General features: G+C 40.4%; 1 protein-coding gene across 11 annotated transcripts in view; it reads right to left on the reverse strand.

Moving 5' to 3' along the window:
* The window catches only part of eml1 (EMAP like 1), a 264,830-nt gene that overhangs the window by 103,431 nt on the left and 145,162 nt on the right, over window positions 1-16,237 (reverse strand). Inside the window, exon 1 of one of the 11 annotated variants that reach the window (XM_043697442.1) lies at window positions 3,107-3,130. The exons of the other annotated variants lie outside the window; for them this stretch is intronic. The gene's annotated coding sequence lies outside the window, so the exon portion shown is untranslated. Of the gene's footprint in view, window positions 1-3,106; window positions 3,131-16,237 lie in introns of those variants that run through there. 11 annotated transcript variants of the gene reach the window in all.

Below are 16,237 nucleotides of genomic sequence, written 5' to 3' on the forward strand. Positions count from 1 at the left end.
GACAACATTGATAGTTTATGTGAGTAGGCAAAAACTTGGCAGATGGAACTCAATATAAATACATGGAGAGAGATTCCAAATAGGCACAGTGGGACCTGGGTTTCTTGTGTTTGAAACTCAAAACATTAGCATGCAGGTGAGCAAGTAACTAAGAAAATGTAGAGGTTGGAATGAGGTCAGCTAGGTGGACGTCACAAAGTACGAGTTTCCTGATTAGGGCTATTTATCTGGGTCTAATCAGGGAGCCCTGGCTGGCAGACAAGAACAGGAGTGTCAGGGGTTTTGTTCACTCTAGGAGACAGCAAATTAGATTTTGGCCTTTATTGCTTGGAGTTTGCTAGTTGAAAATAGGGAAGTCTTGTCATAACTGAGACCACACCTGAAGTACTAAGTACAGATTTGGTCCCTATATTTTAAAAAAATCATACTGGCCTCGGAGGCAATTTAAAAGGGCCTAATTATGGATGGAAATCAATTTTGTGGCTGGAAACTGTTAGGATTTATCTGAAAACTAGCAACTTAAGATTTTGTCTAATTATTAGATTCCAGAAATATGGAAAATGGCAAGACTAATCACTGTCCCAAAATGGTTTCTTGAATCAATATGCTGTCTATGAAAGTTATATAAACAATACAATGTACTAATCCTTTGCCCGTCTGCAAAAGTGCTCTGCTACTGTGAACTGTACAACTAATTAAACTGAGAATCCTTTACAGGTTTTGAGAGCAAAATCATGAATCAGACTCAAGCTCTGAAATCTTATTTCATCCAAGCAATAATAAATACAGACATGTTTTTGAGAAGTTCCTGGAATGATGCAGATATAGATTAATGGAAACCATTCAAACGTTGTATAGTTGTCACTCCCTGGCCACAAAATATAAGAAATGTAAAAATAAATTTTTAAAGGTAGGCATTACATTTTTCACCGTGTTAAGATTGAAGTACATTAAAATAAAACAAAGCTTGGTGATATTGTTATAATGATTTAAATAACATGTTTTCCGGTGAATATGACAAATGCTGATACAAAACTTACTAAATATGTTCCTTATTCAATGATAGATCTATTGTCAACAAGAGCAGATGGCCAGAATCAACACCTCAACAACTGTTGTTCCTTCACAGGAGCAACATTTGGGCAATGTCAATAAAACCTGGGATTGAACAGGGTGGGAAAGAAAAGGGAGATAGGCAACAGTTTGCAGATGTAGCACCATTTAAAAGAACCCAAGCTGTTAAAATTCTGACAGTGTTGTTCATATTTGTGAGAAATCCATTGCATTCCCTGGAGAATTTTAAACAATTTACAACCTTACCGAAGTCTGTGTTTGGAGCTTGCTGTATTAACTCATGTATTATTGACTAAGTTACAACAGGCTCCTTCCATGTTGCTATTAGGGGCACAGCTTCAGATCAGGTACCTGGTGTTAGGCTGAAATAGTGTTAGGCTGCAATTACTTGACAGTAATTACTTCTGAATTGGCCACTTAGTGAGCAGAGGCTATGCTCACCATTCATTTAAAGACATTGGGTGGGGCTCTCTAAGCTGGAAGGCCAGCAGGATGGGAAGGGCTGATGCCTTCTGTTAGAGGGCTCCTCCTCTTGAGATGCCTGCTCAATAACTTTAGATTTAAAAGTGGTCTGACAGCTCCAAGGCTACCCATGTGGAGGCAGAATCCCTCCACAGGGCAGCCTGCCTCTACAGCTGTGGCCAGACAGATGGGGAGACTGCTTGGGGTGCTGCCCCCGATCTACAGCTAGACAGACAGTCTCTTTCCAATGAGATGTGGGCCCATAGGACAACTGGAAAATTCCAGCCAGGCTCTGTTCATTGGCTTCAGTAGGCCACTGATTAACCTCCTCTGACTACTCGCTGCTGACTACTGGTGTAGCGTCCAGACATTCTCTCACTTGCCTGAATATTTGCATCCCTTTTAGTGCAAACATTCAGTCCCAAGGGTTCCTTATATCAGAAAAGGTCATCAATTCCTGATTAAATCCTAATTAAAATGCCATATCAATTGAATAAGCTTTAAGGTTTAATCTGCAACAACTATAACAGTACAATGATTAATCTCATCAAGGTCTATACAATGCTGAATATATCACCATTTGCAAGTGATTTCATTAGATTTCCCAGTTACAGCTAAATGCTTTATGTCCTATTAAAGTGCAAATAATTACTTGCAAAGTTCTGTGGATGCTGGAGATCTGAAATAAAAAGTGACATTTTTGGAGAAACTGGAGTTTCAAAGAAGATCGTATCAGACTAAGAAAAGTTGATTTTGTTTCTCTCTCCACAGATTATGCTGAGTTTCCCCAACAATTATTTGCTCTTTTAAGAACAAGAAAAACATTATAAAAGTTGTAAGTGAGACAAAATGGATGACAATGGTTATTATATTTCAGTGAAGGACAGAGAAGGTTTAAGCCTTTCTCCATTCTCATTCCTCTGGTAAACAGCCTGCTGTGTGCAACATTTACTCAGTGTTGCTTCCATTAGACAAAAAGGATTAATCACAAAATTATAGTTAATGAGAAATCTGCCTACATGTCAGAAAAGAATCCAAATGATTTCAGCAGGTAACGATTGTAAATTCTGTGAGGAAATTGCTTCTCCAGATCACAGACTAGGAATTATGTAGGGAGTAACTCATCTTCTGACACCACAAAGCCTGTCCACCAACTATAACACAAAGGTTAGATTAGATTACTTACAGTGTGGAAACAGGCCCTTCGGCCCAACAAGTCCACACTGACCCGCAACCGGAGCACCCGGAGGAAACCCACGCAGACACGGGGAGAATGTGCAAACTCCACACAGTCAGTCGCCTGAGGCAGGAATTGAACCCGGGTCTCTGGCGCTGTGAGGCAGCAGTGCTAACCACTGTGCCACCCAACATGAGTGGCAGCTGAGTGGGTGCAACTCAAATAACATTCAAGAAGTCTGACACTATCCAAGACAAAGCAGCCTGCTCAATTGGCATTACAACTGTAAACATTCACATACCATCCTCCACCATTGACACTCAGTAACAGCAGTGCGTACTATCTGTGAGATATACTGTAGAAATACGCCAAGGCTCCTTGTAGAACACTTACCAAACCCACAATAACTACCATCTAGAATGGTCTGGCGTTGCTCTCAATTTCTGCACTCCTTTCCGATGTAACATTAAAACATTCCAGAAAAAGAGAGGAAAAAGGGTCATCAGAGAATGAGAAATTTAAAGAATTCATTATCACTAATGAAATATTACAGTCAAAATTAGTGCACTGAAAGTGGTCACACCCCTTGTGCTGCATGGTCTACGTGCTAGTTTCTTATTATAAATAGGTGTCTAGAGAAATAGTGAAAGCATTGGTTTTGATCTTCCAGAACTCCCTAACTCTAAAATGGTAGGAAGGAAAAGGGGTAATCAGAGAATGAGAAACATAAAGAATTATTTCATCTAACAGTAAGTTTAGAGCTTACCAGAGAGCAGGCTGTTTTAGAATCAGTATTATGCAGTGAGATAAAATTAATTAATGATCTCACAGTCAAGGTACCTTAAGATGGAAGTGACAACAACATGATTTAATTCAGTTTGATGAAAAGAAAGATGTGGCTGAGACCTCTTTAACATTTTCAGAAGACAATTGTAAAGGCATAAAAACCAAGCTAGCAAATTAGGTTAATGGAAAGATCGATAGAAATGCAATGGCAAAGGTTGAAGGAGATATTTCACAATACACGGAATAAATATATTCCGAAGAGTAAGAAAAAAATCCAAGAGACAGACCCCCTGACCATGGTTAGCTAGAAAGTTTGAAGATTGTATAAAAGCGAGACAAAAAGTGTATAATTTTGCAAAGGCAATTTTCAGGTCAGAAGACTGGACAGAATATAAAGAACATCCAAGAATAAACAAAAAAGAATAAGGAGGGGAATATTATGAGAGAAAACCAGCTTGAAATATAAAAATAAATTCATGAATTTCCATAAATATTTTAAAATGTGAGTATCAGGCCTATAAAAAGTAAGTTTGGAGGCATAATACTGAAAAATAAGGAACTAGTGGAATCATTGAAACAGTATTTACATCAGTCTTCACTATACAAGATAACAAGGAAGATCCCAGAAGTAGCCATATATTAAGGTTTGGAAGGAGGGAGGAACTCACGAAAATTACACAATCACCAGAGAATAAATTGTAGCAGTTACAGGCTAACATGTGCATAGATCCTGTGGGTCTAAAAAAAGGTGGCTAGTGAGATAGCGATTCCGGTTTTAATTTTTCAAAACTCCCTTGATTCAGAGAAGGTCTCATGAGATTGAAATGTAACTTACCTATTCAAAAAGGAAGGAGACAGAAAGCAGGAAACTGCAGGCCAGTTAATTCAACATCTGTCTTTAGGAAGATGTTAGCAGCTATTATTAAACAAGTTATAGCAGGGCACTTATACAAGTTCAAGAGAATCAGGCAACAGGAACATGGTTTTGTGGAACGGAAATCATATTTAACTAAACTAATGGAGTTCTTTAAGGAAGTAACATTTTCTGAAGGAAACTGGTGAATACACTGTACCTATATTTCCAGAAGGCATCTGATAAAGTGCCAAATCAAAGACTGCGCAGAAAATAAACATTGGTGGAGTTGGGGATAGCATATTGACATGATTGGAAGCAGAATGTAGGCATAAATCTTTTTTATCAGCTTGGCAAACAGGTTACTGCAGTCCATAAAGTATTAGAGGGACACGAAGGCTTATGATCTACTTTGTTTGAATGAAATGCATGATGAGGTGGTGACAGGAGAAAGGGGGAGGGGTAGAATATGACATAAGCTTTAACGATTAGGACTGTCAAGTTACTTAAACAGTATCATTTTGGAAGCAACTTGACTGAAAGGTAATGATATGGTTTAAGAAAGTGCGATCACAGCATGCGGAATGCCACTTACTCTAACCTCCATGCATTTGCTGACTATATCAGTACAGGTAGTTACACAGCTGACTGAGTAGATTAGCGTTAAGGCAGTATTGGAAATGCCAGTGTTAAACACAGACTTTGTTGAGCTATTTCTGAAGTCTGGCATGACGCTCTCAAATTTTAGCTATTTGAAATATACTAACAGTGTGATCCTCCATTTACACTGATGCATTGATCATTGCAATTCCAAAGCAGCACAGGAACCATGAATTGGCAGGTTTCAAATGTGTATTGCTGCTAATAGCAGCTCTGCATTCTCTTGTTATTGTTCCTCCTCAAAATAATGCCTGTATTCAACTGGAACTTGATCAAAATGTATATAATTACAGTAAATGATATACTGTACATGGAAGAATTTGCATCCAGAAGCCATTATTTTGATACATAAAACTGCACAGAAGCATTGTAAAATCTTGGATACACCCTTTCATAGCCATCTCTCTTAGTCAAGAATCAACCAACACAGAACGTTTTATACAAGACAGAATGTCTTTGTTTAGGTTATAGGCAATGTAATCCATACTTTAGTCCATATTTTGTTCCTTGGTTTAGCATGTTTTGTTTTATATTTGGAATATTTTTGTCGAATTTCACACCACAGGACATGCGCCACTAAAGACATTTCTAAATTAATCAAGCACTAACAGCAGCTGTAACTGTACCAGCCACTGAACTAAGTCTATTGCCTCCATTTCTCACTCTCTCATAAATAACGTTCAGGTAATACAATGTCAAGCAGTAAATCAGAGTGGATAGTAAGAGTGCACAAAGAAAATGCAAGAAAAATAGGACAGAATTTAATTTCCCACCACCAAGCCCTGGTGAATTCAGCTGCTTGGTCTGGCAGGAGAGTTCACCTTCCAACATCCTGATTTTTTTATCAAATCTAAAGCAGAAAAACTTTGAGGTATCCTACCCTATCAAAATATCAATTTAGGCCTTTTTAAAGTGGACAATTGATTCCCTATTGGACTTGCTTTGGGCTTCTTATTGCTTATTCAAAGACAGTCTACAGCTGATCAAGGTACATCAGGAAGAGTAAGAATCCTACTGACCGCCACACCGACTCTAACTCCAACTCCAGGCCTCCCCCCCCACCAACCCCTCCCCCCTCCCCCACCACTCCCTTACCAGTAACCCTCTCACTATGACAGGTTTTCCTTTTCAATAAGTTCATGGCATTACTGGCCAGACCAGAATTGATTGTGTATCTCCTGGAGAAGGTGGTGGTGACCCATCTTCTCGAACCACTGCAATCCTTAGGGTGCAGGGCAGCCTCACTTGTCAAGGAGAGACTTCTAGGATGTTAATCAAGTGATCGTGAAGGAACAGCAACATATTTTCAAGCCAGGATGGTGAGTGGCTTGGAGAGGAACTTGTAAGAAATGGGACTACCTAATGTATTATCTGTCCTTATCATTGTAGATGGTAGAGATCATGGATTTGGAAAATGCTGTTGCAGAGGCCTTGGTGAGTTACTGCGGTGAATCTCATAGATGGTGCACACTGCTGCCGCTCTGTTTCGGTGGTGAAGTGAAGGAAGGTTGAAGTTGTGAGATGGGGTGCCAATCAAACCAGCTGTTTTATCTTATTTGAGATCATGCCTCTCGAGTATTGTTAGAGCTGCACTGATCCAGGTAAGTGAGGAATATTCCATCACACTCCTAATTTGTACCTTGCAGTTAGTGGGCAAGAGTTGCAGAGACAGAAGGTGGATTGCTCAGAATTCCCAAACTCTGATCTGCACAAACCACAGTATTTATATGTCTGCTCCAGTTCAGTTCTGGTCATTGGTAACCCCCAGGATGCTGATAAAGCAGTTTTCAGTGATGGTAATGAGATTGAATGTCAAGGGAAAATGGTTAGATTCTCACTTGTTGAAGATGATCATTTCCTAACACTTGTGTGACAGATGTTACTTGCTATTTGTCAGCCCGAACCTAGATATTTTCAGTTTCTTGCTACATTAGGACATGGACTGCTTCACTATCTGAGGAGTTGCAAGTGGTGGTGAATATTGCACAATCAGCGAAAATCCCACTTCTGATTTTATGATGGAGGGAAAGTCATTTAGGGTTGGGACACTACCCTGAGGTGACAGACTTCGTAGCAGTTTGATTTAACTGAATGGCTTGCTCAGCCATTTTAGAGTGCAGTTAAGAATCAATCATATTACTGCAAATCTGGGGTCATGTGCAGGCTAAATCAGCTAGAGATGGCATAATACTTTCCATGAAAAATATTTGTGAACAAAGTGGATTTTATAACTATTGATTTTCATCAGTTTTCTCAGATTCTTTTGTTGAATTCAGATTTCACAAATGATATAGTAGGATTTCATCCAACATTACCATAACGTTTGCCTATGGCTCTAGATTATCAGTCCATTGCCATTATCACTGCACCCCCAACTCCATTCCACTATCACTTACCTTTATCTTGAGACCCCTGGTAAGGCCCAAGTGAATTGCCAGCAGCAGCCACTACTCCCAATGGCATTGCCAGCCTCTGACTGTCCAGGACACTTGGAGACAAAGTTTATTCCTTCGTGGGGAAGTACAACAACTAAATGGCTCCCATGGAATGAGAATCTCCATGAGTAGGGTTGACAATCATTGACATAGTTTCCCCAGGCTACTTCTCCTGAAATATGTTTATGGGATGTGGATGTTACTGGCAAAGCCAACAATTGGAGATCCCAGGTTCAGTAATAGACAGTGTCACCCTCATTATATTTTACTCATATACTTTGAGCTTCATAATTGATTCTTAGTCAAATCACATGGAATCTGTAATGTTACCACTGTCTCGAAATGTCTGTAGCTCATACAAGTGTCAGAGTGACTCGCAGGTGAACTTTATCCCTGTGCAGAAGCTGCACCTGGAGACCTCATTCCTTTTTCAATTGCTGTTTCCAAGTTAGCTTGTATGGCACAGGAGAGTGGGAAGTTAATAACACAGACTTAAAAAACATTCAACATGTCATCTCTGGATTATTCAGGCTGCATACTTATATTTGTAAGCTTAGAATAGATTGTTTTACAAATCTTTGAATAATGTGATGGTATCGTGTTTATTCCACCCTTATACATTGCAGCTTAACTCCTAAAACTTGTCAACTTTTAAACAAAAATAGTTAAAAAGATAAGTTTAATGTCCAAGTGAAAAATCAATTAAACGTGGCCCATATCTCCCCAACTCCAGATCATCAATACCAGATGTGTAATCCAAGATATGTTAGGATCGTGCAAAAACCTGGAATTAATCACTCAGTGTGAAATGCCCACAAATGTTTAATGAACAAATTTCCTGCTCTCACTTACCTTATCACTCCCAACCCACTTACCTGGATACTTATCCAGTAGATGTTAGTACAATCTGAGTCTAATTCCTGGAAAGTACCAAAATAACCTTTCCAACACTCACATTGATTGGACTCTCAATTCCCCAAGACCCTGACTGAGCCCCTGACACTGACTCAGGAATCCCCAACACCTGAATTGATTAATCCTTACCACCAGGCTCCCCCACCAACCTGACAGGGTCCAAATCTGACAAATCTTACCAATCCACACATGCACCCACCTGCTACGCCTGACTCTCTGTCGGCTACGTCGAATACTCCACTTCAGTACCTGCACAGGCACTGTGCCCCAACTCCTCCACCGTTACACCAATGACTGCATCGGCGCAGTGTCCTGCACCCAGACTGAACTGGAGCAGTTCATTGACTTCTCCCACAAATTCCACCCTGCCCTCAAATTCACTTGGTCCACCTGGAAACCTCCCTCCCCTTTCTCGACTTCTCCATTTCTATCTCTGGCAACAATCTCCAGACAGACGTTTACTATAAACCCACAGAATCTCACAACTACCTGGACTACACCACCTTCCACCCAGTATCCAGCAAGAACTAAATCCCGTTCTCCCAACTCCGCCGCCTCCGCCACATCTGCTCAGACGAGGAGACATTTCACTCCCAAACATCCCAGATGTCCACCTATTTCAAACAATGCGCTTTTCCCCCCTCTGTCATCCAGATAGCCCTCCACTGCACCATCTCCATTCCCCGCTGCACTGCTCTAAACCCCCCTTACTAAAAGAAATAAAGACTCACCTACCACTCCACCAGTCTTCACATCCAATGTATCATCCTTAAACACTTCCGCCAACTCCAAATAGACCCCACCACCAAGAACATCTTCCCCTCCACACCACTCTCTGCTTTGCAAGGATTATTCCCGAGACTGTCCTTGGTTCGTGCCACTCTCCCCACCAAAACCCACGGACCAGAAAAAATGCAAAACCCGCCAGCACACCACCCCCCTCACCTCCATGTAGGGCCCCAAACAATCGATCCAGGTGAGACAGAGGTTCATCTGCTTCTCTTTCAACCTAGTTTATTGTATCCGGACCAAACGTAAACTTAGGGCATGTTTTGCCAAGCATCTCAGCCGGGCCGACAGGGGCTGACTGGACCTCCCAGTCACTGCCCACTTTAATTCCCCTTCCCACTCCCTTTCCAACATGACCATCCTCAGCCTCCTTCATTGCCACAATGAACCAAACCGCAAATTGGAGGAACAACACCTCATCTTCCTCCTGGGCAGTCTACAGCCTGGAGGACTCAACATTGAGTTTTCCAATTTTAAATAAACTCCCTTCCTATCGCCCGACTCCCTTCCCAGCCCCTCCCCCTCCCTTCCATTCTTCTGACTGACCGTTCCTTCCAGCTACTAACCGGATTCATTCCTTCCATCAACCAACCAGGTCGTACCCTCTATCTGTGGTCACCTATCCCTACTCACCCCATCCCCTTTATCAGCAGCTCCCCTTACACTCACTCCCAGTCCTGAAGAAGAATTACACCCAAAACATTGACTTCTGCACCTCCTGATGCTGCCTGCTTGCTCTGTTCATTCAGCCTCCTGCTTGCATACTTCACTAGCTGCTGCCTTGTGTATCCCTCACGGGTACCATTGGAGAATCAGAGAAAGTGATTTGTACTTGTATTTTATCTGAAGAATCAACTAACTTAAGGAGAACATGAAAGTGAACACTGAATCTCTGAATAACAACCCTTATGGATGCTTATTACTGAATGACGGGCATCATGGCAACATTACAGATCTGACTTTCCCCTGTTTATAGTACAGCAGAGAGACATCTATAACACAGGAATTTCCAAGCTTTTGTGTTTATGGGTTACATAGTGAGAACAACAAGACCTCAGGGCCACATGAGAAGTTAAAATCCATGTTCCCATCACTAACCTCAAGGTGTGCATATCAACAGAATGCAAGCATTTCAATTTTAGGTTTGACCAGCAATAAAACTAAAGCACTTTAAGTGCTCTTTCAAAACATAGTCCATCAAAACTCAAAAACGACAAAAAGAAAATATAGTAGCATATGAATAAAATTTTAACGGCAAAGTGAGGGCTAGTAACTGAAAATTGCTTATGACCATAGTTGTCCATCCTCATTCTAAGCTAGACAGGCCTAACACTAATGTTACAGGAGCCACATAATAACGTCCAATAGGATTATCAATACGATGAGCCAGCTATTTTTCCGGTTTCAAAGAAATGAATGCAGGTTGAAAAGATTTAGATAATGTATCCTTTTTCAGAAGTGTAGGGAAGGATAATTGTTGATGCTCATCAACGTCAACAAGATCAGTGTTGCCAATTCTCCATTATTCACATCAGACCCCTACAGCGAACAGAAAAATAAACTTTCAAATTTGATCAATGGGGCTGGAGTTAAACTCACGTCCCTGAGACAAAACGTTTCATACTGACCCACAACATTATCCAGGTTCTTTCATCATTGTTCTTCAATGACCAGTAGTTAACTATGGAACATGTATAAAATGCTCTATAATAAACAGGCTTGTGCCTAATGACTCGGAGACTTTTAGGCAGTGGATTAACTGTCAGACAATATTTTCTGTCTCATCAGTATAACACTGAATGAAAGAGGTTGAAATTAAAACACTAAAACCAGGGAGAACTGAAAGCAGACAACAAACTTCTTCTGGAAATATTCAAAAGCAGACTGGCATGGAATATAATAAAGAGACAAAATAAGTTTTGCAGCTAAATTCATCAAATTGATTAACATTGCTATGAATAGATGACATTTAAATTTAAATTTAAATTTAAATTTAAATTTAAACAATTAAAACAAGAGAATGCAAATCACAGCGTGTAACCTATGAAAGAATGTGTGACATCTCTCTGTAAATGACCAATAAATTCAAATTAAATCTAAATATGGATGAATTATTAATAATCAAATTAAAAGTGAGAAGGAATTAGTCTAACAAGCATGCAGTTGTTCCGTGAATTCACTGAATGTCAGTTGCAGAATCAGCGCTAGAAGTGTAGCGAATAAGCAGCCAACTGGAAAATTCTATCTTTTCTAATTTCATTGCTGCATATGAACAAAGATATTAAGATTATTTTGCAGAACAAGTCAGCTGGAACTGCACAGAGCTCACAGCTTGCATTCATAGTGTGTGTTAGAAAATAAGACTGCTTCTCAGGCTATAAGTACAGATGATTCTGTGTTACATAACCATCCATGGATAATGATTTCTGTGAATGGATTGAAATGTCACACTTTGAGCTTGGCTACTCCTGTTTGTTTGTAAAACCTCCGCTGTCTCAATTGAAATGGTGGCGGGAGTGTCAGTGTCAAGTCGCACAATAGCATTTTACGCCTGGGTCATTTACTTGTCCTGTCAATGATTTTCTCTCCTATCAGGTCTGAAACTATTTAAAGGCAGGCATTGTGATATCCCAGAACTGACAAACTTTGTGCCAACTTGTAGCAGTTAAATTAACCTTCTGCACATTGAATTCTATGTGTGCCAGTTGCGTCAGGCATTTTTGAAAATGTCAGTGCAATCAGCATTAAACACTTACTAGCCAGAAGGAATGGCTATAAAGGAGGTATCACAAGAGTTTCCAGTTATTATTAAAGTGATTTAAAACACACACACAAATCTCCACAAAATAGTTTAGGATACAAGTTTAAAGTCATGTTTCAGTTCATTGGTCTAGTATGTGTTACATGTAAAGATATTAATAACCTTGGCAAAATGAAACAAAAAGACCATTCAGAAAACAGATAGAAACTGCTGTGTGATTGGAAAGGACTTAGGAAAAGCTTTATACAGAAATGGAGTGGTGAGGAAAAGAAAAATAATCATGAGAATGTGAGACATGTGTCGGAAAGATTGGAGTGAATATATTTCTGCTCCTACACCTCCTTCTACACAGTGTACAAAAGGGCCAAAGAGTGAAAACACTGCATGCTCTCTCATTACTTGCATTTCTCACAGGGCTCAGAAGCTGAAGCTTTGTTGTTCTCATTCAGTTGGAGTTAACCTCTAGCTTCATTCTAATGTCTTGTAAACTAGGAGTGCATTAGCAGTTCCTTATTACCTGAAGAAGTATCAATGCTCCTGAGGGAAACATAATGAAGTTATTTCAACAACATGACTGGTTCATAAAGGTCTAATTAGATAACTGTTCTCATAGAAGAAGTGTAACTCAAGAATAATTAATTTCTGGAACTGGAATATGCATATTGTATGAAGAACCGTTATTTCCTATTATGCAGTCACTATGTCCACTTTCAATCATAAGTGATCACCAATATCTGACAGCTAGGTGCAAACCTTCATTAAAGCAACGTGGTGACACAATTTCTCTCATTCATTTTGGGAGTACTCACTATAATCAGAAAAGTACATTCAGAAGTTTAAAAAAATTATTTCATAAATATTAAAAACAATTTAATAAAAACAGGATTTTTTTTTACCATTGAGTCTGCCTCGTCATTGTGTCCTGGCTGTGTTCAGAATCAGCCTAATTCATTATCAAATAGATGGACAATACAGCGGGTGATAAAGGTCACTTTAAAATCCTCATAGGACCAGACCCAAATGCCACATGGGATTCTTCATCAGGGGTTGGGAATGGTAGTCCACGGGCCTTCTTGTGAGGTACCAGAGGTACCAAACCCACTGAGAAAAGGCCTTTTCTTTAAAAAAAAACTCTCTTAGAAGGATTCTGGGTAATCCATGATGGAGGATGGGAAGAAATTATGGCTGTAAGAGCTGTTACCTTTTTGAGGTATTTTAGGTGTTGGAGGTGATTTCCTCAAATGGCAGGAGCAGCAATTACTGTTTTGGAACTGTGGAGGAAAAAGACGTCAACACAATGGCACTTATAAAAGGGAGAAGGACAGATAAAAGGCAGCACATGGTTGGTGAAGGGGAGAGGGAGAGGGAGAAAGAGAAAGAAAGAGGAGAAAGAAAGAGGAGAAAGAAAGAAACCTATCTGCACAGTTACTGCCTTTGCTGTTTGAATTCATGTATTTGTAGACATCAGAGCGTGTCTAGGAAAACTTAACCAGCAAAATTCACAACTGATCTTGGAGAAACCTGTGTGGCAGAGCTCACAGCACAGCACTGAAATAATACAAAGAAATGTATAATTTTAAGTGTAGCCTTGCTGTAATTCTACAATAGTGAGTAGAGTGGGTTCTTTCTTGATTATGTTTTACTGAGATCTGTCTCTTGATTAAATTTTAAGAATATAAGCCATAAGTTAGTCTGGAGTACTTTTTTTTAGAGCAATAAGATGATGCTGTTTTCTGGGTCTGTATTTTGTGAAGGAGCAAAGATGGCTTTTAATAGAGTGATATGTTCTTCTTGATGGATATGGGAGTCTAGGGAGAGTTTCCATGTTATTGAGGGTTATGTCTGCAGGAAGTGTCTTTGATTGCAAATCCTATCATATCAAATGGATCAGTTGGAGCGACAGATAGAGGAAATAAGGAATTTATAAAAGCTAGGGGGTATGATAGATGGCAATTATAGGAAGGGAGAAAAGTCACAGATATAATCAGATAGATGGGTTAACTCCAGGAAAGGTAGGAGAGGTAGGCAGATAGTGTCGGAGTCTTCGGTGGCTATTGCCATTTCAAATAAGTATGCTGTTTTGGAAAATGTAGGAGATTACACATTCTCAGGGGAATGTAGCATGAACGGCCAAGTCTCAGTTATTGAGGCTGGCTCGAATGTAATGAGGGTTCATCGGGTCGTAAGTGATCGATTGTGATATAAGACTCTCTAGTCAGAGGCACCGACAGATGTTTGTGTGGCCAGCAGCGAAAAATCAGAATGATGTGTTGCCTCCCTGGTGCCAGGATCAAGAATATCTCGGAGAGGGTACAGAATGTTCTCAAGGGGGAGAGGGACCAGCAGGACGTCACTGTACACATTGGAATCAATTACACAGGAAGTGAAAAGGATGAGATTCTGAAGGGAGAATATAGAAAGTTAGGCAGGAATTTCAAAACGAGTCCTCAAGAGTCATAATATCTGGATTACCCCCAGTGCTATGAGCTGGTAAGGGTAGGAATGGGAGGATAGAGCAGATGAATACATGGCTAAGGAGCTTATGCATGGGAGAAGGGTTCACATTTTTGGATTACTGGAATCTCTTTTGGGGTAGAAGTGACCTGTACAAGAAGGATGGATTGCATCTGAATTGGAAGCAGACTAATATACTGCCTGGAGCTACTTGGGAGGATTTAAACTAGTAAGGTGGAGGGGATGGGACCCAGGGAGATAGTGAAGAAAGAGATCAATCTGAGACTGATACAGTTGGGAAAAGGAGCAAGTCAAACGATTAGGGCAGGCAGGAAAAAGGTAGGACTGATAAATTAAACTGCATTGACTTCATTGCAAGAGGTATAACAGGGAAGGCAGATGAACTCAGGGTATGGTTAGGAACATGGGTCTGGGATATCATAGCAATTACAGAAACATGGCTCAGGGATGGGCATGACTGGCAGCTTAAATTTCCAGGATACAAATGCTACAGGAAGGAAGAACGGGAGGTAAGAGAGGAGGGGGAGTGGCATTTTTGATAAGGGATAGCATTATAGCTGTACCTAGGGAGGATATGGCTGTGAAAACATCCAGGGAAGTTATTTGGGTGTAATGGAGAAATAAGAAAGGGATAATCACCTTGAGTCAGTGAGAAATTGAGAAACAAATTTCTGGGGCAATTTCAGTTGTCTGTAAAAATACTACGGTGGTTGTGGTAGGGGATTTTAACTTTCCAAACATAGACTAGCACTGCCATAGTGTTAAGGGTTTAGATGGCGAGGAATGTGTTAAGAATGTACTGTATAAGAAAATGTTCTGATTCAGTATGTGGATGTACCTACTAGCGAAGGTGCAAAACTTGACCTACTCTTGGGAAATAAGGCAGGGCAGGTGACTGAGGTGTCAGTGGGGGAGCACTTCGGGGTCAGCGACCATAATTCTGTTAGTTATAAATTAGTGATGGAAAAGGACAGACCAGATCTAAAAGTTGAAGTTCTAAATTGGAGGAAGGCTAATTTTGACAGTTTTAGGCAAGAACTTTCAAAAGCTGATTGGGGGCAGATGTTTGCGGGTAAAGGGATGGCTGGAAACCTTCAGACATGAGATATCGGGAGTTCAGAGAGTATATTCCTGTTAGAGTGAAGGGAAAGGCTGATAGGTTTAGGGAATGCAGGATGACTAGAGAAATTGAGGTTTTAGTTAAGGAAAAGAAGGCCTATGTCAGGTATTGATAGGAGAGATCGAGAGAATCCTTAGAAGAGTACAAAGGCAGTAGGAGTATACTTAAGAGGGAAATCAAGAAGGCAAAAATGGGACATGAGATAGCTTTGGCAAATAGGGTTAAGGATAATCCAAACAGATTTTATAAATACATTAAGGACAAAGGGTAACTACGGAGAGAATAGGGCCCCTCAAAGATCAGTAAGGTGGCCTTTGTGTGGAGCCGCAGACAATGGGGGAGACACTAAACGAGTATTTTGCATCAGTGTTACCTGTGGAGAAGGACATAGAAGATATAGAATGTAGGGAAATAGATGGTGACATCTTTAAAAATGTCCACATTACAAAGGAGGAAGTGCTGGATGTCTTGAAACACATTAAAGTGGATAAATCCTCAGGACCTGATCAGGTGTACCCTAGAACTCTGTGGGAAGCTGGGAAGTGATTGCTGGTCCTCTTGCTGAGATATTTATATCATCGATAGTTACAGGTGAGGTGCCGGATGATGGGGGTTTGGCTAATGTGGTGCCACTATTTAAGAAGGGAATTATAGACCAGTGAGCCTGACGTCGGTGGTGGGCAAGTTGTTGGAGGGAATCTGAGGGAGGGGATTTACGCGTATTTGGAAA

The sequence above is a fragment of the Chiloscyllium plagiosum genome, chromosome 10, assembly GCF_004010195.1.
Source record: "Chiloscyllium plagiosum isolate BGI_BamShark_2017 chromosome 10, ASM401019v2, whole genome shotgun sequence".
NCBI classification, from domain to species: domain Eukaryota; kingdom Metazoa; phylum Chordata; class Chondrichthyes; order Orectolobiformes; family Hemiscylliidae; genus Chiloscyllium; species Chiloscyllium plagiosum.